Genomic DNA, 25,868 nt, shown 5'->3' with positions numbered 1-25,868 from the left:
AACACAGCATTGAAACAGTTGTTCAAAGCAGTACACATTTATGGGTAACACTTAATTTCATTTTCTTATGTACACAGACATTTCCACTTTCCTTACATGATGCCTACATTCATGTGATACAAACTTATATCCATCAATGTGTATCAATTCAATTTCTTTGAGATGCAAGGCACTTGAAGAAAAACCTTTTGATTTTTCAATTTCCTGTATACAAAAATCTCATTTTTCTTATTAAATAGCTTTTCTGTATTTTAATGAAAAACTCCAAATGTATTCTGACAGTTACCTTTGTGCTGTCCAAGCAGTCAGTTTTTTGTTTTTCCAGTAACCGCTGCTACTGCATCAAATAACAGCTGTTACTGTGTCTATAGTTATATGGCAACTCCGTCTTTCTGAAATATTTACATTACTTTGAAGGAACATCTCTCTTCACTTGCTACTTACTTCATACTCCAGTGAATAAGTATCACTAATGGAAGTCTTTTTGCAAACTAAAAGAAGGGTAGACTTCCTGGAACAGTGCTAACAATGAGATACTGGAAAAGTTTTCAGACTTTCTTGGTTGTTACTGACGCTTTCATTTTCAAGAAATTATCATTAGTAATAGCATTTGTTTTTAGTGTGGGTGGATGGATGTGCATGTATGAAAAAGCAATGCAGGTAATTATGCAGACCTGGTTTAAGAGCATTTTTCCACACAAGCAACGTATCACATATTTAGTGCAGTGAACAAACCCCCTCCCCCCCCCTCCTTCGCAGCTGATTAGGATGGACAGCAATGGCCACTCCTAAAGCCAAATATCTTGATTGAATTGTATGTCTGCTGCACTTACTAAGAAGAGGATAGGTTAGAAAGTGATTTATAAAGTCCTGCATAATAATTTTCCAATTAAGAAGACGTGCAGTCATTTTAAACCACATCTAAATCCTGAGTAAAAAGATGTGCATTGAACTGTGTCAGCAAATACAAGAAAATTATAATGCAAGGTGGTCAGAAACTGTATTTAATGTCATAACTGGCGATTAAACTTGGCTACAGCAATTTGACAATGAAAACAAAGTAGCAATAGTTTTTGGGTCTTCCCAGGGAAGAACCCATCAGCTAATTGGAAAAAAGAGCACAAAATGTCAAGAAAAGAATGGAGCAAATGTTTTATGACAAGTGCCACATTACTAGCATTGTTGTGGATAAGGTCAACACAGTAACTTCATATTGATATTTTGGAGTTTGCCAGCCCAGCCTCTTTGAAAGCATCAAAGAGCATCCAAAATTTTGTTTTCATGTGATTCTGCTCCATCTTGACAACTCAACAGATACCACAAACTAAGTCTCCAATGAGATATGTCTCAAAATAGCAACAGTTGGTATTTACTGCGACCCATCTCAGGCACTTGAATGTATGCATCACAGTATTCTCTGGATAAACTGAGGTTTTATGGAATTGATTGAATGACAAAGAAATGGAGACTGTCTTAGCTAACTAAATGAATGCAGAAAGTTATACCAACAATGCAAGGAAAAGATAAGATTGCTACTTACCTTAAACATGACATGTTAAGTTTCAGAGAGGCACAATTAAAAGACATTTACACATTTGTGCGTGTGTTTTTCTCTTTTCCTGATGAAGGTTGTGGTCAGCAGTTAATGTGTAAATGTCTTTTTAATTTTGCTGGTCCGCAACTCTGTCATCTTTATGGTACGTAGCAATCTTTTTTTATTTACATTGTTGACATTCCAACCTGGAGTTTCCATTGCTTCAAAGTTATACTGACGAGTTCAATCAATGTAAGCAGAAGAAATCGTTCTGACTGGAGAGAAATCACATATGGGGTTCACAAAACACCATCTTAGGGTCACCACTGTTTCTTATATTATGTAAATGACCTTCCATCTTATATACAACAAGCAGAGTTAGTTCTTTTTGTGGATGACACTACTATTGTAATCAGTCCAATCATACATATAGCAACAGAGGAAATTGTAAATAATGTTCATAAATTATTTGATTTTCTGTGAATGGTCTCACTCTAAATTTCAAAACAGCACAACATATTCAGTTCTGCACGTCTAGAGGTATGACAGCAAATGATAAATGCTCCATATGGTGAGGAAATAATGACTAGGGGGAAAAAAGTCAATTTTCAGGTGAGAATTTAAACTGTGAAAAAAAAAAAAAGAACATTTTGGAACTCCTAAAACAACTTAGTTCAACCATATGTGCACTTCAAATCTTGGGATGAGAGAAATCAGTAAGTTGACATATTTTGATACTTACATTCAACAGTGGACTGTGTTCTGGGGTAACTCAAATTTAAGAAAGAAAGTGTTCATTCAGCAGTTTGACTACTGCTTCACGGTACAAATTCCTTGATGAAATTTTTTTTGTAAATAATCCAGTACAGTTCAAAAAGAACAATAATGGACATAATTATAATACCAGAAACAAATATGAAATTCATTACTTTAATCTGTGGTGGTCTTTAGCACAAAAATGTGTGTACAATGCTGCCATCAAAATTTCTGATCACTTACCCAATGACATAAGATGTCTGACAAGCAGCAAAGCCAAATTTGAAAATAAGCTGAAAAAGTTTCCCCTTCACTACCCCTCCTCTTCCATAGAAGAACTTCTAATTTTGTAATGTGTAGAAGGTGATTGGTCGGAATTATTAAATGACAACAATACTAAAAAAAATAAAAAAATAAAATGATGATAATCTGTAGATGATCAACATGTAGCCATATTTGCACATGAATGTGTAATGTAAAAGTAAAAATTACTCATTCCACACCATTAAGATGATTCACAGGACATGAAACTAAGTAACTCACTCAGGTCCAAAAATTTGCTTATTTATCTTGTAGAAAAGGTTGGGAGTAGCTGATTTGAGTCTTCACAAGTTGCTGTCAGAGTGTGTGAAAGGATATCCAAAATGAAGCCTACTGTCAGTTTTCATAAAGTGTTAGGTGCGTAATGGGGGCCCTTAGGGATATGGCAGCAAGAGAGGGGAAGAAAACCAATGTGCACTCTGTGTGCATACCGGGGGGAGTCATTCCAGATGTGGAAAGGGTCCTTCCGGATGCCATGAAGGGTACAGGGTGCACCTATCTGCAGGTGATCACTCATGTCGGCACCAATGATGTGTGCTGCTATGGATCGGAGGACTTCCTCTCTGGCTTCCGGCGGCTATCTGATTTGGTGAAGACTGCCAGTCTCGCTAGCGGGATGAAAGCAGAGCTCACCATCTGCAGCATCGTCGACAGGACTGACTGCGGACCTTTGGTACAGAGCCAAGTGGAGGGTCTGAATCAGAGACTGAGACGGTTCTGCGACCGTGTGGGCTGCAGATTCCTCGACTTGCGCCATAGGTTGGTGGGGTTTCGGGTTCCGCTGGATAGGTCAGGAGTCCACTACACGCAGCAAGCGGCTACACGGGTAGCAGGGGTTGTGTGGCATGGACTGGGCAGTTTTTTAGGTTAGATGGCCTCGGGCAAGTACAGAAAGGGCAACAGCCTCAAAGGGTGCGGGGCAAAGTCAGGACATGCGGGGACCAAGCAGCAATCGGTATTGTAATTGTAAACTGTCGAAGCTGCATTGGTAAAGTACCAGAACTTCAAGCGCTGATAGAAAGCGCCGAAGCTGAAATAGTTATAGGTACAGAAAGCTGGCTGAAGCCAGAGATAAATTCTGCCAAAATTTTTACAAAGGCACAGGCGGTGTTTAGAAAGGATAGATTGCATGCGACTGGTGGTGGCGTGTTTGTTGCTGTTAGTAGTAGTTTATCCTGTAGTGAAGTAGAAGTGGATAGTTCCTGTGAATTATTATGGGTGGAGGTTACACTCAACAACCGAGCTAGTTTAATATTTGACTCCTTTTACTGACCTCCCGACTCAGCAGCATTAGTGGCAGAACAACTGACAGAAAATTTGGAATACATTTCACATAAATTTTCTCAGCATGTTATAGTCTTAGGTGGAGATTTCAATTTACCAGATATAGACTGGGACACTCAGATGTTTAGGACGGGTGGTAGGGACAGAGCATCGAGTGACATTATACTGAGTGCACTACCCGAAAATTACCTCGAGCAATTAAACAGAGAACCGACTTGTGGAGATAACATCTTGGACCTACTGATAACAAACAGACCGGAACTTCTCGACTCTGTATGTGCAGAACAGGGAATCAGTGATCATAAGGCCGTTGCAGCATCTCTGAATATGGAAGTTAATAGGAATATAAAAAAAGGGAGGAAGGTTTATCAGTTTATCAAGAGTAATAGGAGGCAGATTTCAGACTACCTAACAGATCAAAACGAAAATTTCTGTTCCGACACTGACAATGTTGAGTGTTTATGGAAAAAGTTCAAGGCAATCGTAAAATGCGTTTTAGACAGGTACATGCCGAGTAAAACTGTGAGGGATGGGAAAAACCCACCGCGGTTCAACAACAAAGTTAAGAAACTACTGTGAAAGCAAAGAGAGCTTCACTGCAAGTTTAAACGCAGCCAAAACCTCTCAGACAAACAGAAGCTAAATAATGTCAAAGTTAGCGTAAGGAGGGCTATGCGTGATGCGTTCAGTGAATTCGAAAGTAAAATTCTATGTACTGACTTGACAGAAAATCCTAGGAAGTTCTGGTCTTACGTTAAATCAGTAAGTGGCTCTAAACAGCATATCCAGACACTCCGGGATGATGATGGCATTGAAACAGAGGATGACACGCGTAAAGCTGAAATACTAAACACCTTTTTCCAAAGCTGTTTCACAGAGGAAGACCGCACTGCAGTTCCTTCTCTAAATCCTCGCACAAACGAAAAAATGGCTGACATCGAAATAAGTGTCCAAGGAATAGAAAAGCAACTGGAATCACTCAACAGAGGAAAGTCCACTGGACCTGATGGGATACCAATTCGATTCTACACAGAGTACGTGAAAGAACTTGCCCCCCTTCTAACAGCCGTGTACCGCAAGTCTCTAGAGGAGCGGAAGGTTCCAAATGATTGGAAAAGAGCACAGGTAGTCCCAGTCTTCAAGAAGGGTCGTCGAGCAGATGCGCAGAACTAAAGACCTATATCTCTGACATTGATCTGTTGTAGAATTTTAGAACATGTTTTTTGCTCGAGTATCATTTGTTTTTGGAAACCCAGAATCTACTCTGTAGGAATCAACATGGATTCTGGAAACAGCAATCGTGTGAGACCCAACTCGCTTTATTTGTTCATGAGACCCAGAAAATATTAGATACAGGTTCCCAGGTAGATGCTATTTTCCTTGACTTCCAGAAGGCGTTCGATACAGTTCCGCACTGTCGCCTGATAAACAAAGTAAGAGCCTACGGAATATCAGACCAGCTGTGTGGCTGGATTGAAGAATTTTTAGCAAACAGAACACAGCATGTTGTTACCAATGGAGAGATGTCTACAGACGTTAAAGTAACCTCTGGGGTGCGACAGGGGAGTGTTATGGGACCATTACTTTTCACAATATATATAAATGACCTAGTAGATAGTGTCAGAAGTTCCATGCGGCTTTTCGCGGATGATGCTGTAGTATACAGAGAAGTGGCAGCATTAGAAAATTGTAGCGAAATGCAGGAAGATCTGCAGCGGATAGGTACTTGGTGCAGGGAGTGGCAACTGACCCTTAACATAGACAAATGTAATGTATTGCGAATACATAGAAAGAAAGATCCTTTATTGTATGATTACATGATAGCGGAACAAACACTGGTAGCAGTTACTTCTGTAAAATATCTGGAAGTATGCGTGCGGAACGATTTCAAGTGGAATGATCATATAAAATTAATTGTTGGTAAGGCGGGTACCAGGTTGAGATTCATTGGGAGAGTCCTTAGAAAATGTAGTCCATCAACAAAGGAGGTGGCTTACAAAACACTCGTTCGACCTATACTTGAGTATTGCTCATCAGTGTGGGATCCGTACCAGACCGGGTTGACGGAAGAGATAGAGAAGATCCAAAGAAGAGCGGCGCGTTTCGTCACAGGGTTATTTGGTAACCGTGATAGCGTTACGGAGATGTTTAGCAAAGTCAAGTGGCAGACTCTGCAAGAGAGGCGCTCTGCATCGCGGTGTAGCTTGCTCGCCAGGTGGAGAGGGTGCGTTTCTGGATGAGGTATCGAATATATTGCTTCCCCCTACTTATACCTCCCGAGGAGATCACGAATGTAAAATTAGAGAGATTCGAGCACGCACGGATGCTTTCAGACAGTCGTTCTTCCCGCGAACCATATGCGACTGGAACAGAAAAGGGAGGTAATGACAGTAGCACGTAAAGTGCCCTCCGCCACACACCGTTGGGTGGCTTGCGGAGTATAAATGTAGATGTAGAAGTCCAACATAGCCTCCAATCCCTACTGAAATCCACAGGCTCTTCTCAGAATCTCTCCCTCAAGCTCATCTCCCTCTTCACTCCAACAACACCTCACACACTCATCTTTTATATGCTCCCCAAAATCCATAAACCCAAGAATCCTGCTGCCTCACTGTAGCTGCCTACTGCGCTCCCACTGAAAGAATTTCCACTCTCATTGACCAATACCTCCAACCAATTGCCTGAAACCTAGCCTTCCCCATCAAAGACGCTACCAACTTCCTTCACCCACTCTCCACCTCTGTACCTCCTGGATCCCTAATTGTCACTATTGATGCCACACTAACATCCCTCGCACTCATGGTCTTGCCACTGTCGAACAGTCTACCTTTCCTTTGAAGTAAAGGTATACAAACAAATCTGTGGATTAACTTTGGGCACCCACGTAGCACCCTCCAATGCCACCCTGCTTATGGGCCATGTAAAGGAAACCTTCCCAGCCTTCCAAAACTCCGAACCCTTGGACTGGTTCAGGTTCACTGGTGACAACTTTATGATCTGTACCCAGAGGCAAGACACCCCGTCCTTCCATAACAAACTTGACACCTTCTTGCCTATCCATTTTACCCGGTGCTCCATTACCCAAAGCACCATGTTCCTGGATGCTAACCTCCACTGCATTTCAACAGCTGCCATCTCTTCCACACCAAAAAGTACCTCGCATAGGGCCTAGCCACTTGTAGATGGCACATCTGCAGCGACAAGAACTCCCTTGCCCAATGTGCTGAAGGCCTTACAAAGGCCTTCACAGACAGACAGTAGTCCCAAAACTTAGCCCACAAACAGATCTTTTGTGTAATATCCTCACAAACCCTAATCTTCCCACCACCCCCAAGAATCAGCAATAAAGAAGTGCCCCATTTGTCACCCAATACCATTCAAGACTGGAACAACTGAACCTTTGTCACAGCTTTGATCATCATCATGCCCTGAAATGAGGGACATCCTTCCCAAGATCATTCCCAACCCTCCAAAAGTGGTGTTCCATAGCTCACTCAACCTACTCAACACCCTGGTCCAGTCCTATTCCAGTCCATCATATGCTTACCCCACCCATCAGAGGCTGGACCACCTGTGAAATCAGCCATGTCATATACCATCTCTGCTGCAAACATTTCACAGTGTTCTATGTCAGTATGACTAATAATCATCCGTTCACCAGGATGAATGGCCACCACAAAACAGGTGCCAAGAACAACCCAGTGGCACAACATGCAGCTGAGAGCGAAATGCTCAATTTCAATGGCAACTTCATAACCTTGGCCATCTGGAGCCTTCCCTCCTTCACCACCTCCTCTGAACTATGCAGAAGGGAGTTATTTTTACAACACATGCTACACTCCTGCAATCATCCTGGCCTCAATCTCCAGTAATCAATTGTTCCCACATCCTCCACCATACAGTTTCCCCTTCCTCCATCCTGCCACCCCTTCCCAATTCATGTCTTCAAGGCGCCTTCAGTGTGTGTTGCTCCCCACCGCCTCCGACAACTGTGCATCACGTGCCTAGCCTCTATACCTCCCTCTCCCTTCCTCCTGTCTCCCTCTACCAAACTCACTCTACACTACCCTCACCAAAATCTAGTCCACAGGCTGAAATACAGCACTGGCACTGTTAATAAAGTCAACACCACATGTGGGCATATGCATGTGTATGTGTGTGTTTCCTGTGTGTATTTTACTCTAGCTCGTAAAAGGACTACTTTGGAAGCTAGCAAATTTTCTTTATTTTCATGTGTTCCTATCGACAACCCAACACTTCTGCTATTTGGCGAGTGGCCTCCTTAAATTCAAAGTATTTACATTCTACCAGAATTTTCTTACAACATTTAAACATACTTTACTCATTCCAAATACAAAATTGATCTTAGTTAAAAAATACTTGTTTACTGCACTGTATGGTAGCTGCAGTGAATCAACTAATCATTGACTAGTGGCAGAAGATGATGATCAAATATGAAGCTTAGCTACATCCAGTACTTGTTTACTTATATTTTTATGAGCAAAGTAAACCAACTCTGAAAACTATATACTCACGTGTCAGTAAATGCCTCTATTAAGGCCCAAGAATGTATTTTGCTTACATTGTCTCATCTAAAACTGACAGAAAAATATGAAAAAGAAAAAGTTTCTACAATTTACAATGCCACTAGATGACATTCTGGACTGCAGATATTATAAATGAACTTAACCATTTTGAAAGCAATATTATGTTGGTAACTTGTCAAAGAAAATAAACAATAGAAATTTTAACATGAATGTGAATGGTAGAGCTCTAGATAACAGATAATGTTCACTGACAATGAGATAATCCATTAGTTCAGAAGGAGCAGGATGACTGAAAAGAGAAACTATTGCCAGTCACACTTTGCTGTAATGTCAGTAGCTGATCACTGTTCAGAGCAGTCCATATTGTTTAAATTAATTTTAATGTTGTTCTAATAAATTCTGTTTAATATTGTAGTCAAATATAGCAGAGGTCAATTGTTACTTATTTTACATTTTCTGAGGTGATGCCAGCTTTAAGTGAATACCCATGTAGTGTCTATGAGGTGTGGCTATAAAATAACGGGACTGTTGCTGTAAAACATTTTATTCCAAAACATACATATTTAGTTACTCTCAGTATCAATATAGTCCCATCCTCTATCCCCATGACACTCCATCCTATTTTTCCATTTATGGAAACAGTGCTGGATGTCTTCCTCTGTGAGCTCCTTAATGATGTGTGCCACTTTTCTTTTCACACAGACTGAAATCTTGTTCCTTTTAATGCAAATGTAACCTTGGAGAATAGATTAAAATCATATGGTGCTAGGTCATGCAAATAAAATGGGTGGTCTATGGTAATACTGGGATGCTAGAAACCTCTTAACAGATGACACAGTATTAGCCGGTGCATCATCTTGATGCAGAACCTGGACTTGTTCTTCCATAATTTTGGTCTTTTTTTCTTCTTATTTTCTCATGGGAGCTGGGCAAGAACCTCAAGGTAGTAGTAATGTTGATTAACAGTTTGACATTCAGGAACTCAGTGAAGATACAAAATTCCATTAACATCAAAAAAACAATCATCACTGCTTTGAATTTTGATTTGCTCAGCCAAGCTTTTTTCACTCTGGGTGAAATTGGGGCTTCCCACTGCATGGACTGGCACTTTGTTTCTGTATCATAAGTGGTAAACCAAGATTCATTACATGTTATCATTCTTTTCAAATTAGGATCATTTTCAATGGTATTCAAAGTGTCATGTTAGTACGAACATTTTCACAAACTAATTTTTGTTTCATTGTGAGAATTTTCAGCAGCAGTTTCTTACACACTTTTCTGATGTTAAATTGATTACGTAAAATTTTGTCTTAAGCATTATTTGCCAGTTCCTACAGTTTCAGCAACTGATCAAATACTCAACCAAAAGTCAGATCAAATAAAATTATCTGCTTTTTTGATATTTTCATTCATTTTTGATGTTGAAGGGTGTCCTGGATGTGAGTCACCTTCAACATCTTTTTGGCCACCTTGGAAAAGCTTGAACCACTTAAACACTCACTTCCATGATAAACAGTCTTCACCATCCTTCTTTTATTAACAGATAGGTTTCAGCAGCAGATTTCACACCTTTCATATGAAACTTCACAAAAATTTGTTGCTCTATTATTACACTTATTATTCCAGCAAAACAAAATAAAGCTCTTACACAAATGAAGATCATGGCCATACTGATTTGTCTACAAACACTAGAGAAGCTCCAATGGACTGAGAAGGCTTCACACTTCATAGCCATTCATCATTCACCTTTGGCGCATGTGCACTTACTCTGCTGCAGCATCAATCCATTATTTTATAGCCACACCTCGTATTTCTTAATGTTTACATCCGACTGCCGACCAGGACACATTATCACTTTGCCGTTCATGTTATCAGCAAATAAGTACTATTCCCCCACCCCCTCACCTTAACACCATGTGTTCTGTTGTCCTTTCTCTATTGCAATTTCAGTGTACATAACTGTGTTTTTGGATAATTACTTGCATTGTAGCATTAAATTTGACCAGGATGAAAACACAAAGTACAAAAATATTGAGGCAACAGCTTCTGTGCAAAGAAGAATCTAGAAAATGAGCCTGTTAAGTTTTGATGAAGGCTGCATTAATTCATTTATGTGAAATCAAAATTCACTGTTAAGCTATGTATTATGCACTATGAAAAAGTTAATAATTTGAGAAAGTTTCAATGTAGATGTCATAAAAGATCCTCGCAGAAAAATGATCTGGAAACATCAGCTGCTTCAATTTCATTTTTGTAGTGAATTTTCCAATTTCTGTGCAACAAAACACCACGACTTTCATTGATAAAATTTTTGTAGAGTGTTCGGGATCAATTACGGACTATGCACCATAATGGTTAACTAACAAAAATACAACTATAGATCTGAGAAATATGCAGGCCAAACATTATTAATGATATAAAAACACAATATTTAAGAGGTTAGATTTTGATGAAATACTCAAAGGCATGAGAATGCAAAGTTCAATGTGGTTTTGTTAATTTTGTGTCAGTATTTGGAAGCAGAGATGCCATAAGATACACACTGATAACCAAACACATTAAATATCTTATCAGCAGAAAATGGAAATTCATATAATTACTGCCAAAAGTAAAGCTCTCACTTTATATAAAACCTGCAGCAAAATAAAGTTATTAAAAGCTCATGAAATATGCCCATAAAGATAGATATTAAACATGCTGATAATACAACTAAAACTGTACAGAATATTGTGAAATGAGAGGCATGACAACAAGCCTTTTCTGCAAGATAGCATAATGATTTAACAGAATAAATAAAACTGAGTGATTATTCACAAATTTAACTATTTTAATAATTATTTTTAAATACAGCAATAAATAGATAGAATAATAAGGGCAACAGATGCACTGGAAGAACCAATGGGATAAATTGAAAATTTCTGACCAACAGAAGATGTAAAAGCATTGCCTGTACTACCTATGGTCTTAGAGCTGTCACTGAAGAAGATGGTAGCAACCTGTACTCCTAAAGGGAGTAGAAGCTGAAAGCTGATAGGGGGTGACTGAGACTTTACGTCATTAAAATAGATTGGTCCTAAATCATAGTCTCGGCACCAACCAAGGGGAGATGTGTGAGAAGACACAAGGAGCACACAACAAGGAGGATAGGTGGAGGTCCTGGCATGGGGCTGTGAGGTGCATACCAACTGGTACATCAGAGGGTGGATGTCAGAGGGTCAGTGCCCCTCATATGCAAAAAGATTAGTGTACGTTCAGTGATCATGATATTGTAAAATGGAGACTGTATAGGTGAGCAAGAGTCGGTACCATCGAAACTGAAGAGGGAATATCCGCACTTCAGCCAGTCAAACTCCACAATGATGGACCAGGTCTAACAATTTCAAAGTCAAAGGCGCCGCCAAGCCATACACCTGGCAACCATAGTCCTATCAGGATTAGGCCGGTGCCTGGCAAATATGAAGGAGAATAATGTGATCTGCATCTCAAGAGGCGTGAGCAAGGAGGCACAGGGCATTAAGCTTTTGCACATAGCTAGTCTTTAGTTGATGAATATGGAGCAGCCAAGTCAGAGTCTTGCCAAAAAGGAGTCCCAAAACTTCAGACGATGCAACAATGTCCAAGCACTGTGTATCCAAGTGGTGTTCTGGGTCGGGATGGATGGTGTATGATGACAAAAAATGCATGACCCACACTTTTGTATCAGATAATTGGAAACCATGAGATTGGCCCCAAACAGAGCCCCATCAGATGGCACCTTGGAGCTGGCATTAACAGCCAGGGCTGCAGAGAGGGAGCTGTACCAAATGCAGAGGTCATTGACATTCAGCGCAGGGGTGACCAATGGCCTCACAGAGATCATTAGCCCATTGATGGCAATCAGGAAGAATATGACAGTTAGCATGGAGCCCTGCAGAACACCATTCTCTTAGACCCATGGAGAGCTGAGTGAAGTACCATCTCTCAGCCAGAACAACTGATGGGATAAAAAATGATGAATAAAAATTGGTAGAGAGCCTCATAAGCTCCAGTCATAGATTGTAAGTAAAAAGTGATGACACCAGATTTTGTATGCCTTATGTGGGTAAAAAAAGACTGTAATGAGATGTTTGTATTTAGAAAAAGTGTCAGAGTGCCTTTCCAAACAAACTAGATTATCAGTTGTGGATTGTACTGCCTGGAAACCACACTGATAGGAGGACAAAAGGCCCTCGAGATTCGAGAACCCAGCAAAATCGGTGAACAACCATCCTTTCAAGCAGTTTCCAGAACATGTTGGTGAGGTTAATCTGTCGGTAAATTGATGACGGATGTTGGGATTTTGCCTGGCTTAACAATTAGGGCGATGATACTATCTCACCATTGTGAAGGGAGACACCATCGAGCCAAATATGCGTGAAGATCTTAAGGAGATGTATCTGTTGAGAAACAGTCAGATGTTGTATCATCTGACTGTGAATGGAATCAGGGCCGGGGGCCATATTGTGAGACGAAGCAAGAGCTTGAAGCAATTCCCACTCAGTGAAAGGTACATTATATAATCTGGCATGCCAAGGTGTGAAGGATAGGGGAATGTCACTTACACATCCAGAAATCAGCTGCATAAAAGAGAACACAGCGTCTTTGCAAAGTAGGTCATGAAGTATTCAGCAAGAGCCCATCCTGAAGGAAGAGACCTGATACAGTTGTGGGTCTTCGGTGGCCCAGAAGGCCACAGAGCTTGGCCCATACCTGGGAGGAAGAGACATACATTCCCAGGGAGAAGACATACGGCTCCCAGCATTCCTTCTTACTGCATTTAATTACACAATGAGCCTCAGCACAATGTTGATTAAAATGACAAGGTTGGTGTGCACAGGATATCACTTGAAACACTGCAGGGTTCTTTGGTGATCCTGAACAACAATTGCAATGTCTTTGGTCTGCCATGACACTGGCTGGTGACAGATGTGACCTGTACAAAGTGGAATAACAATTCCAATGGTGTGGGTGATTGCATTGGAGGTGTCCTACACAGCTTCACCGATGCAGTCTGACAGGCAGACAGTGTGGAGGGGGGGGGGGGGGGGATGCAGGAGGTAAACAGAACGGAGAACAGACACTTGGCTCTTTGAAGCACCTATCATAGTAACCAGTTCATCTGGCAGTAGCAAGGAAGCGATACAAAAACATTCGCATGCCTGAAAAGCTATAGAATGTGCAGCATGGGAGGCTCTAATCAAGAGTAATCCATGGCATATTTTTGTCAATTTACTATCAATATGTCCCAGAAAAATACTTGTCACTGTAAAAGTATCTCCATAAATTCATGTATATACAAAGTTCTGGATAAATTGTTTCACTACTGGATGTCTGGTTTGTTCCTTTTTCCATTGGGTAGGGAAGGAAGTAGGGTTATTACTATCCACATTGAATTTCCTATACCTGTCTGATGAGATAGCCGGTTCAGAATGGTCAGTCTTTCAGTTTAATTTAATACGTTTTACATGCGAGACATCCACCCTTAAGCCACCTGCTCTGATCAAGGGCTCTCCCCATAAGACACTTCTATCCGCAGCAAAGGCCATCTGGCATGATGGTAACTGTTGGGAGTCATGATGCCTCCAGGAAGATGAGCATCTACACCTTGGCATACACGAGATGCTAGAATCTCAGGCATCTGCACTGTAATCCTTGTGTTGTCATTGGGCTTAACTGAAAGGATACACAATGACCCCACCATGTCGATTTGGCTACTGCGTTCAGTCTGACGCACATATGAGTATGCAGGGTGTCTCTCCTAAGAGTCATCAGGTGCATTTCCGTTGGTGTTTCTCCAGATATTTGCAATTTCATTTTTGCAATGTGTAGCTGGAGTCAGCCCAAACAAATAGTGTTCATAATGTCTTTCATGTGATGCCCAGTGTTGATAGAAAGAGTCAGTTTATTTCCACTACAAACAAAATTATTTTTAAAGTGGAATTTTAAATGCCCATATGAAAGAGTAGGCCCAAATTACTCTAGTTCAATATTTGTTTTATCAATATGTATAAGGGCCATTAAAAAAGAAACGAGCCGGAGGCATAATTACAGAAACCAGTACCAGTATGTTAGAAGTAATGACCCTGCCAGTTGAGACATTTGTCCCACTGTGACACAAGGTGGTGAATGGCTGTCTCATAAAATTCCCGGCACTGCAATGTTAACCTGTTCCGTACGTATAGCTGGACGTGATTGTCCACACAAGTGCAGGAAAGGTTATGCTGACGTTCTTCTTTGACCAAGATGGCCCCCTTCTGATTCACTTCCTGCAGCACGGGACACAAGAGTGAATGCCCAGTATTACTCGCAAACCTTGACCACCCTTTGCCAAGCGATCAAATCAAAATGACCAGGTAATCCCATCCGCGGGGTCATTCTGCTCCATGACAATACAAAGCCTCATATGGCCAATACAGTCGGAGCACTCCTGCAGAAATTCAAATGGGAGGTTCTCGGCCAACACAGTCCGGACCTCTCTCCCTGTGATTACACCATTTTTGGTCCCCTTAAAAAGACTCTGAAGGAAATACGATTCACCTTGGACAATGACGTCAAGCTGTACATGCAGAACTGGTTAATATCGCAGCCCCGGGAATTTTATGAGACAGCCATTCACTGCATTGTGTCACATTGGAATAAGTCTCTCAACAGCCAGGGTCAATACTTCCAACATACAGATACTGGTTTCTGTAATTATGCCTCCAGTTAGTTTCTTTTTGAATGCCCCTTATATTAACAGGGACAGTACAACTCAAAGAATAACTAGATTCCAGCAGTGATAGCACTGCCTGGCCTACGCTGACTGCTACCGCTAAGCATGCAGTGCTACTGACTCGCTACTATATTACTGTTTATTCTTTGTGTTTTGTTGTCCCTGTTAATACATATCAAAAAACAAATATTGCACTACACTAATCTGGGAGAGCTCTATCAAACAGACATGTCAAATTCTGATTTAAAAATTATTTTGTTTGTAACAGGAAACAAACTGTATACAGTTGACATTGCATGAAAAACATGATGAGCACTATTTGTTTGGGCTGACTCCAGCTACACAATGCAAAAAAAAAAAAAAAAAAAAAAAAAAAAAAAAAAAAAAAAAAAAAAAAAAAAAAAAAAAAAAAAAAGAGGAAAACAACCCGCAAATATCTGATGAAACACTGGAGAAATGAGCCTGACAACTCTTAGGAGACACATCCTGTAAACCCACACAGGTACTGTGCACAGATGATCTTTAACATTGCATGCAATAGGCTCTATTTAAGATATTCTTTGGTCCACACTGCAGAAAAAAAACTTGGAAAACGAACGTAAGACGCAGAAAGGGACTAAAAATTACTTCAGACAAAAGGTGATGAACAAACAATTATTCTGAGAAAAAAAGACAGGACCTAGTGAACAGCCATGTTGACATCAAATCTGCCACCATGACAAACCACATGCTGCTGTTTGATATGAGGATGGTGTGTGTCAGTATCTCACTTGTTTGCTTTATTTCTTTTATTCACAACACTAATACATTGTACAATCATGTATTTGTCATCCGCATGACACAGCAGACACTTCATAACAGACTGGAAGAAAGTAATAACAAACCAAACTGACCCAAGAAACTTCGTCATCATTTGTCAACAATGATCTGTGGAAACCATAGAAAATCAGTGTCAGCAACTGAGACAATTTGCTGAATCATGTAAAGAACAATGTGAGAGAAAGAGTAACATATCCATTTCCTTTCCTTTGGTTTTCAGCTCTGAGTGATGGAGATCTTTTACTGCAACCAAACACTTACAGTCCTCCTCCCCCCCCCCCTACCCATTTTGGGGGGGGGGGTGTTCCAGCTACATCTTTTTTAAAATGAAAGGAAAGGGAAAAAAATGAAACATTAAGCAGCTCTTTATGTAATATTGGTTCTTAATCTTTCTTTGTCTTCTTCCATTATTTTTGTCATTTAACAACTATTTTTCATTAACACTATATAACACATATCAAAGATGAAGAAATTTGCAACAACAACAAGACTAAGGAAAAATATCAAACTAGCAGAAAGACATCAGCTGAGAATGACACTACAGCTGAAAACTTGCCATTCACACTCTTAAGACTTTTCTAGAGAATGGCTTTCAAAAACAGCATTTGAACACAAAAAAATCTATTACTGTGACCAGAATGAGGTTTTCACTCTGCAGCGGAGTGTGCGCTGATATGAAACTTCCTGGCAGATTAAAACTGTGTGCCCGACCGAGACTCGAACTCGGGACCTTTGCCTTTCGCGGGCAAGTGCTCTACCATCTGAGCTACCGAAGCACGACTCACGCCCGGTCCTCACAGCTTTACTTCTGCCAGTATCTCATAGATGGTAGAGCACTTGCATGGACATAATCTTTAAACTCTAGAAAAGGGCCATGAATATTAATTGAAACTCTTAGTCGGGCTCATTATAAAGAGCTATTTAAAACACTGGGCATCCTTACTGCATCATGAGAGTTCATATACCTATCTGTAGTATGTATCAGGGAAAATATTACTAAATATTGCACTCTTAGTTCCATCCATAATCATGGAACATGAGCCAGTTTTGACTTGTATTTAACCAGGAAAAACGAACAAAAAGGTCAAAACAGCATTTCTATCAGAGGATAAAATTGTATAATAATCAAATGAAGTGAAAATGATTAATAAACAAATTTGTTTAGAAACAACTAAAATGTTCTTCACAAGTAATGCATATTACACAATTAAAGATTACTTAGAGAATTCAAGAGCAGTGGATGATAACAAAAGGGGATAACTACTTCACGTTGTCATGTTTCAGATGATTATGGTTTATTGCCCTCACTAGGATAATGTGTAAAGATGTACAATGAATGATGGTAATGTCCATTGGCTTAGCTTTTCAGGTGGACAGTGGCACACAGTTGAATATGGAGTCTGGTAACTGAGGCAAGGGGCATAGCAGCATCATCTCAGGTCAGCAGTTTGGTGACTGTCTTAGTGCAAGCAGCAGTGAAAAGTGGAATAATATTTTTACAGTACAAGTGACTGGAAACAGCCCGAGATTCATCAGTGTGTGAGCAGTGAAGAGGGAAACCATATTTTATATTGCAAGTTACCTGCAACTATGTGTGTAAATGAAGGAACATTCTACCATAGAGAATTACCAAATGAAGCAGTACAGTTGTTATGACAATTACCTCATATTCGGGAGGATGGAACTGTTCTGTCCAGCCATCCTCATTTGACTTTTCCTGGATCACTAACGCAAATGCCAGGATAGTTCCTTAAGGCCACGACAGACTACCTGCCCTATCCCCCTACCAGTTCCATTCTCGTAAAGCTTGTTACGAATGCTGTGTGTCATGTTTTTGCCTTCTGATTGGCATTGTATTACCATGCCAATTCCTATATCATTGTAAGATTATCCTTGGATGAATAAATAAGTAAATAAATACAGGATGCATAAGCACGATTCTGTTCGTTTTACATTTGGAAATTTATTACTATGTTGACCTGTAGACAGGACTATTAACACACTTTCACCTCATACTGTGATATGCCACACCTTCTGGAGGCAATGTTACTAAGGTCAATAAAGTTTTTATTGTACTGAAGTAAGCATTAAAAATATTGTGAATACTGAAAACAGAAGATCTTGCGAAAGCCTCTTCAGAAACCTAGGTGATCCGTACATGTTCATACCAATAGATTCAGGATGTCCCACAAGGAATGGCCAATATTCAGGGGTATGACAGGAATGATCATTCGAGGCAGAAAAGTCTAATAAAAATGGGCTATACATTGCATACCTTAAGAGCTATGAGCACTACTACATCTTCGATACTGCAAAACAAATCTCTTCTACTGCAACATTTTTGCTTTCTACATTTTGAGAGGAGGTGGTGTGGGCCAAAATAAGAAAAAATGTCCAGTAAGCATGGGCTCTCGAGTGCGTACCACAAGTGCTCATAACCTTTAAGGTATGCATTTTAGAGCCCATGTTAACTAGACTGTTTGCTTTGAATAATCATTTTTGTGATATCCCTGAATGTTAACCATTTTTCTTGAAACACCCTGTATACAACTCACAAATGGTATTCATGATTAATAATAATAGTAAGTTTAGAGTGTAGTCTTCAATTCAAAGCCACAAGATTAGAAGTAGTAATAATTTTCATATAGACTATGCAAGCCTAACTCAAGTTCAGAATGAAGTTTCATACTGCGGTGTAAAAGTCGATAACAGGTTCCATCAGACAGGAAATTAAAAATCTGCAGATGTTCAAAGACAAAGAAGAGTTTCTCGTTAGCAGTCCCATCTCAACTTACATTTAATTCTCAGCAGGTATGAGAAAACAATACCTGACTTTATATACACCTCAGAAGATCATGTTTTAACATCCTACTGAAGTCATTAGAAACAGAGCAATGACCTGTAATATTCAAGAAAGGCTAGGAAACTGACTGCTGCTCTGTTTAAAGATCTTTCTTGTAGTAGATCTTTCAGTCACATTTTCTGTAAGATTTTGTATGAACTATAACAGTGTGAGTTAAGAATGAGTTAAGAACAATGACAGAGGAGAAGAAATTAAATATCAATATTATTAACAACTGTCATGAGCAAAACAATAACAAACTTCATCACACAGCCAAATCCAGCACTCGCAAGCAGCACATTAAATGAATTGTATTCCCTGACACAGTCGAAGGGAGCCTCTGGGGCGAGGAAATAGGTCAAGGCAGTAGACTTTATTCAAGTGAAGTATAATGCAGTAACACAACTTTATGTAACATTGTGATACACAATGATATTAGTAATTATACTTTAATAAATTAATGGAAAGTTTCTGCAAAATAATTTTCAGTGGGTCAGAACAGGGTGCCAAAAAACGGTTTTAAACTCTACTATCACATGAATAAGACATTTAAAGTGTTATGGCAGGCTGTTGGACACATTTGTACCCATGTATCCTAACCCCTTATCCAGTACCTGTAAAACCATAGTTATGAGGACATACATGTTCGTAAATTTAATAGTAATGTGTATATTGAAGTATGCAATTAAAACTTTAAAATTTATATCTTCAAAAATATAGAAAGCAGAAATAGTCAAGTGTTCACTTGCCAAAAACAGCAACTGAGAGAATTAACAGCAAGTAATATAAAAGGACAACTTTTTTATAAAATGAAGCCTGAACAACAGAATGAATCAGACTAATACAGTCATGCAATACACTACAACAAATACACATACTTTAGGACCATAAAAAAAACATGCTACAGTTGTTAATGGAGACCTCAACAAATAAGCAACATGTCTCCAGGGTATGATTCATGGCTATCATTTGCTCAAAGTAACTTAAACGTTGGCCAGTTACTTGTTGATTGATACGTCACATTAAATCACAAACTAACACCTTCCATTCATGAGACTGCACCGGTATTGTAATTTAAGAATGCCCGACACGTGATTAACCTCCTCAGGGCACATACTGAAACTACTATTTATGTCACCATCTCGACAACCAAACGATAAATTTGACAGAAATTTACAAGTTGATAAATAAGTCACAAGGAATCATCGACCGTAGAAACGCATGCAACCTTTAACAAGAAATTATTAATACGACGGAGTTAACGTCAAAAGAAGGAGTTTGTGTGTGTAACATGCATAGTGTTTCAAAAACGCAACAGATATTGTTCCATTTATTAATTTAGGACATATATTAACTAGGAACATAGTCATGATCGTTTGGTAAAGCTTTGAGTTTTACAGCTGTGTTACAACAGGGCACACAGAAAAGCCTCTAGTTTAAGATGAACAGAGAAAATTTCATATGCAACATCACGTGTTTCCAGTAAACAATAATTTAAATCCAGCTCAATTTCAAAGCTTTACCACCATTCACTTATTGCTCTACTAAAGAATCTTGGGAAATTACCCATGAACTCAGTATTCACCCACCATTCAATGCGGCAGTTGTAAGAAGCACTATGATCAAAGTAATACTTACAAACGATATTCGATAAGTGATTCGGAAAACTGAAATCCCCCAAGAATTTTATCTGACGCCTCTTCGAAACTGTCCAGACACGACAACATTAATTAGGCAGCAAACTAATTTGCCACTACCATCACTTCTATCGGGTGAGCAAATTACTTCGAAACTCCTCAGTAACAGAATCTACTGAGAATAATTAAGAAAAGATCTAAATTTTGCTAACGTAATTAGAGACCTAAAGTAAACAAAGCCATGAGCCGAGTTATTAATGACGAGTACAGTATTACCTCTTATAAGAAATTCAGTCCACAAATACGTGTTGTTCCAATATAGGAACAATTGTAACTTCGCATCGAACAAAACATCTATGAAGTCATAAATTATTGTATCCATGAGATTTAACAGTGAAGCATGATAACTGCTAATCTCGACGTTATCATCAATTCTAAACTATTAAGCGACACAAATTAAACTGAAATTTACCAGTTTAATATCTTTCCAGATATCAAGTAAACTCAGGTACTAATACATGCGTTTTGGTTGTAGGTGCTCAGCTAATTAAATTTATCTTCAGTTTTTATAAATGTTAAACCTTTCACGGCATTGGCAGAGCAGCATTTATACGCACTGCTGTACTGTTACTTAAGTAAAATACAAACTGATAATTCTAAAGCTGTTTACTAGCAAAAATTGAAACAATTAATACATATATCTGTAAGTTTACTTTGCAACATCGTATATGATAATTCGTCAAAAAAAATTTATCAGTACACCAGTGAGATTTTCTGGTCATATTGTTAAATGGCTGCATTATTGTCTAGGAAATAAAAAACTAAACTTTTCGTTTATCTTTAAACTCCTGTGACATATATAAATATTTCTTACCAACACACGAATTCTTGACGACGTAACGTCCAACGTAGATGGAAACGATACAAGTTTATGAATCCAGGTGTGACACCTTGTTCTAAAAACATGTCAGCTCAGCTGAATGTTGGTTGGGAATAGTTAATGAATGCCGCTACAGCATTAGTACATTTCTCTTTTCGCTCTACTCCTTTGTATCAGTATCAACAAACTCAGGACCATTTCTGATCACTGAAATGATTTCAATTGTCTTGTCACTGATAAACTAGAGTTCGATCAGCTGGAGGTCACTTCATTCTACATTGTGCATTGCTGAATAATTATTTATGCAGACTTACCTGACAAAATGAACAGGATGAAAATGTGTTTTTCAGATATCATATTTGCCTGTTCTGACCTAACTTGATAATATTTGGTGGAATTACTAAAAAATGTCTATACGATAAATCCATGGAGAAGAAATAAAAACCTTGAGGTTTGCTGATGACATTGTAATTCTGTCAGAGACAGCAAAGGACCTGGAAGTGCAGTTGAACGGAATGGACAGTGTCTTGAAAGGAGGATATAAGATGAACATCAACAAAAGCAAAACGAGGATAATGGAATGTAGTCAAATTAAGTCGGATGATGCTGAGGGAATTAGATTAGGAAATGAGACACTTAAAGTAGTAAAGGAGTTTTGCTATTTAGGGAGCAAAATAACTGATGATGGTCGGAGTAGAGAGGATACAAAATGTAGACTGGCAATGGCAAGGAAAGCGTTTCTGAAGAAGAGAAATTTGTTAACATCGAGTATAGATTTAAGTGTCAGGAAGTCATTTCTGAAAGTATTTGTATGGAGTGTAGCCATGTATGGAAGTGAAACATGGACGGTAAATAGTTTGGACAAGAAGACAATAGAAGCTTTCGAAATGTGGTGCTACAGAAGAATGCTGAAGATTAGATGGGTAGATCACATAACTAATGAGGAAGTATTGAATAGGATTGGGGAGAAGAGAAGTTTGTGGCACAACTTGACCAGAAGAAGGGATCGGTTGGTAGGACATGTTCTGAGGCATCAAGGGATCACCAATTTAGTATTGGAAGGCAGCGTGGAGGGTAAAAATCGCAGGGGGAGACCAAGAGATGAATACACTAAGCAGATTCAGAAGGATGTAGGTTGCAGTAGGTACTGGGAGATGAAGAAGCTTGCACAGGATAGAGTAGCATGGAGAGCTGCATCAAACCAGTCTCAGGACTGAAGACCACAACAACAACAACGATAAAAAACACGGGAAGAAATCGGCAATGACTTAGGAGACAAGAAAACTGCAGAAGTGTTGATAATAGAACGACTTCATGGCCACTTGATAAGATACTTAGTATTTTACTACAACATTTAATACTTATCCTGAAGTTGGCTAAGCAGCTTTGAACAATTGTTGTGAATTCATTTTCATATCTTAACTGATGATACTTGATATTTACTGAACATACGTTTTTGCCTTGCTTTCTTTGTACTTTTATTTGTATTTGAACTGATAAAGGCTATCACAATAGCACTACGCCACCTCTGGAGAACCGATGAAAAAAGAAACAATGCTAACCATAGAGATGCACAATCATTGTAGGCAAATGAGAATGAAAGTTTGGGAACATCCCAAGGACAATCGGTCTGTGGAACAAGTATAGATAGCAGAATTACGATTAAACAATTAAAAAGCAGTACAAGAAAAAACACGTTTGTTGCAGTGGTCTGATAACTAGAGTAGCGATAAGTATTGACAACTTTCATGGTAAGCACAGCACAGGCTGTGGGTCCCTTTATGTGCCAGTGGTGTAACACACAAGAAGTGATGAGGATGGTAATTATTGTAGCATCTGGTACCGCACATTGGCAGTACCCTTTGCTGTGAGATCCATTTTGCTGTTTAGTGAGAGTATCAAATTCCTCCCCTGTCAATCTGTCTGTGGCACAGGACTGGCCACCTCAGAATTGATACTGCTGGTGAGGAGAGGATCAGCTGAGGTCCCCACCAGAGCTGCTGTATGCACAAAAGGTAGTACTGCTGGCTGTTAAAGATTCACTGCAGTCAATGATATGGGGTTGCAGGCACGGGCTGATGTGGTGGAAATGGCTGTGCCTTCAGTCTACATCTACATACACCTACATAGATACTCCATAATCCACTGTACAGTGCGTGGCGGAGGATGCCCTGTACCACTGCTAATCATTTCCTTTTCTGTTCCACGCGCAAATAGAGCGAGTGAAAAACGACTGTCCATATGTCTCCATATGAGTCCTAATTTCTCGTATCATATCTTCGTGGTCCTTACGTTGATGGCAGTAGAATCGTTTGGCAATCAGCTGCAAATGGCAGTTCTCTAAATTTCCTCAGTACAGTTTCTCGAAAAAAATGTCGCCTTCCCTCCAGGGATTCCCATTTGAGTTCCCAAAGCATCCCTGTAACAATTGCGCGTTGTACAAACGTACCAGTAACAAATCTAGTAGCCCGCATCTGAGTTGCTTCGACGTCTTCCTTGGGTCTGACCTGGTACAGATCCCAAACATTCGAGCAGTACTTGAGAGTACGTCACACCAGCTTCGTACATGCAGTCTCCTTCACAGATGAATCACTCTTTCCTAAAATCCTCCCAATAAACTGAAGTCAACCATTCGCCTTCCCTACCATAGTTCTTACATGCTCAGGAATCTCATCTCGCTCTGCAACGTTATGCCCAGATATTTAAACGACTAGAGAATGTGTCAAGCAGGACACTAGCAATACTATACCCGAAAATTACAGTCTGAATTTCCTTCACATCTGCATTAACTTACATATTACACATTTATGGCTAGCTGTCATTCATCACCAACTGGAAATTTTGTCTACGTTGTCTTGTATCTTCCGTCAGTCACTCAATTTCGACACCTTACCGTAAACCATGGCATCATTAGCAAACAACCACAGATTGCTGCCCACACTGTTCATCAAATCATATTTGTATATAGAGAACAACAGCAGCCATATCGTACTTCCCTGGAGCACTTCTGACGATACCCTTGTCTCTGATGAGTACTCACAGTCGAGGGCAACATATTGGGTTCTATTATTTAAGAAGTCAATTGAGTGCACACCTGTTGTTGTGGGTTGTTATTGCCCCGAGGCAGTGGTAGAGTAGGTGATGGTGGTGGGATAGTGAGTTTTAGAACTCAGCTCATATGGTGGGCCAATGGCAGGCCAGTATGGCATGTGGGCCAACAGTGGTCCTGAAGTAGTGGTAGGTATGGCTTAGAGATGTGCGGCCAGAATCGCATGTGCACCAACACTGGTCCTGAAGTGGTGTTAGCTGTGGTGTAGAGATGTCATCTAATGATCAGAGTCTCAAGTGGCTCTAGTGGTGCACCAGGATTTTGTCACAAGTTATGACAGAGAATATTTTACATCCTTCTTGAGCAGTGATAGTGCACAGTGTCCATCCTAGCCTGGATTCAAAAGTCAGTGCACACACTGGCGACATGAACTTGTACAAATAATTTCTTGACTGGTCTCACTAAAGGAAGCTGGCACTAGAGGTCTTCTGGGAAGAGAAGACACGGACATGCAAAATCTCAGCTGAGCTGCATTCGGTGATGGATGTGGATCTTAGATGGCCAAGAAACTTGTCAAGACTTTTCCTTTGTTGTCATCTGTAGTGCCCTTGTCATGATCCACTCGGTCTCAAATTTCGACATGGGATACGATGATGCAGTCGTGCATTGAATTCCATTCCTGCAGAAGAAAGATGCAAACTGGACTGATGTAAATTGTGGACTATTATCTGACACGTGATTCCAGAGGTTCCTTTAATAGTGGAAATGATTTCCAGGGATTTGATGATCGTTACATTTGTATTGTACACCACACTGATCATATATTGTGGGAAACTGGATAAGTTGCCCATCATCTGGAGCCCACAGAGTATACTGAAATGTTCTCCTAAAGACAGTGCAGAGATGCCCACAGTGAGTAGTGGCATGGTGGCACCAACTGTCTCTGCACACAGGGTGTACACACATTGGCCGTCTCCTCCATTTCTATGTTGATGGCCACCCAATATACCTAATGACTTCCTCAGTTTTTCAACTGTGACATGCCCCAATGTGACCAATGAAGCAGCCTCAGCTGCTGCTACTGGATGGACTGCGTGCTGACCAGCCTGTAGTCTGCTGATTTAGTAGCCAGCAGGAGGATGCTGTGCAGTGTGTTGATGTGCAGTGAGAAGGAGATCTGTAGAAAATATGAGGCACTTGCAGGTAGAATTGAATTTTTGAATGCTATAAATGATGGCTAAAGTTTCTTTCTCAATTTTAGAACAATTAATTTGTGTTGCTATTAGCATTTTTTATGCATAATACGCTTTGGGCTATTTCGAGCCATCCTCGATTTTGTATGAAAGACCTACTGTGATGTTGCAATGGAACACATCTGTCTACAAAACTAAAACTTTTTTGGGTTGTGTGTGGCTAGATGAGGGCTGATTTTAAGGAATTTTTTAGTATAAGAAATGTGTTCTGAAATT

General features: G+C 39.8%; 1 protein-coding gene across 4 annotated transcripts in view; it reads right to left on the bottom strand.

Moving 5' to 3' along the window:
- LOC126175627 (zinc finger protein 143-like) overlaps positions 1-20,490 on the bottom strand; it is a 118,613-nt gene extending 98,123 nt beyond the window's left edge. The window contains exon 1 of one of the 4 annotated variants that reach the window (XM_049922513.1): positions 20,472-20,490. The gene's annotated coding sequence lies outside the window, so the exon portion shown is untranslated. Of the gene's footprint in view, positions 1-8,430; positions 8,991-20,471 lie in introns of those variants that run through there. The other 3 variants (XM_049922515.1, XM_049922514.1, XM_049922512.1) reach the window with 3 other exon arrangements.
- Between the last annotated feature and the right edge of the window lie 5,378 nt (positions 20,491-25,868).

This window comes from Schistocerca cancellata, chromosome 3, assembly GCF_023864275.1.
Source record: "Schistocerca cancellata isolate TAMUIC-IGC-003103 chromosome 3, iqSchCanc2.1, whole genome shotgun sequence".
Lineage (NCBI taxonomy): Eukaryota > Metazoa > Arthropoda > Insecta > Orthoptera > Acrididae > Schistocerca > Schistocerca cancellata.
Note: the sequence above shows the minus strand (reverse complement) of the source record. Positions and strands in the feature narration are given on the sequence as shown.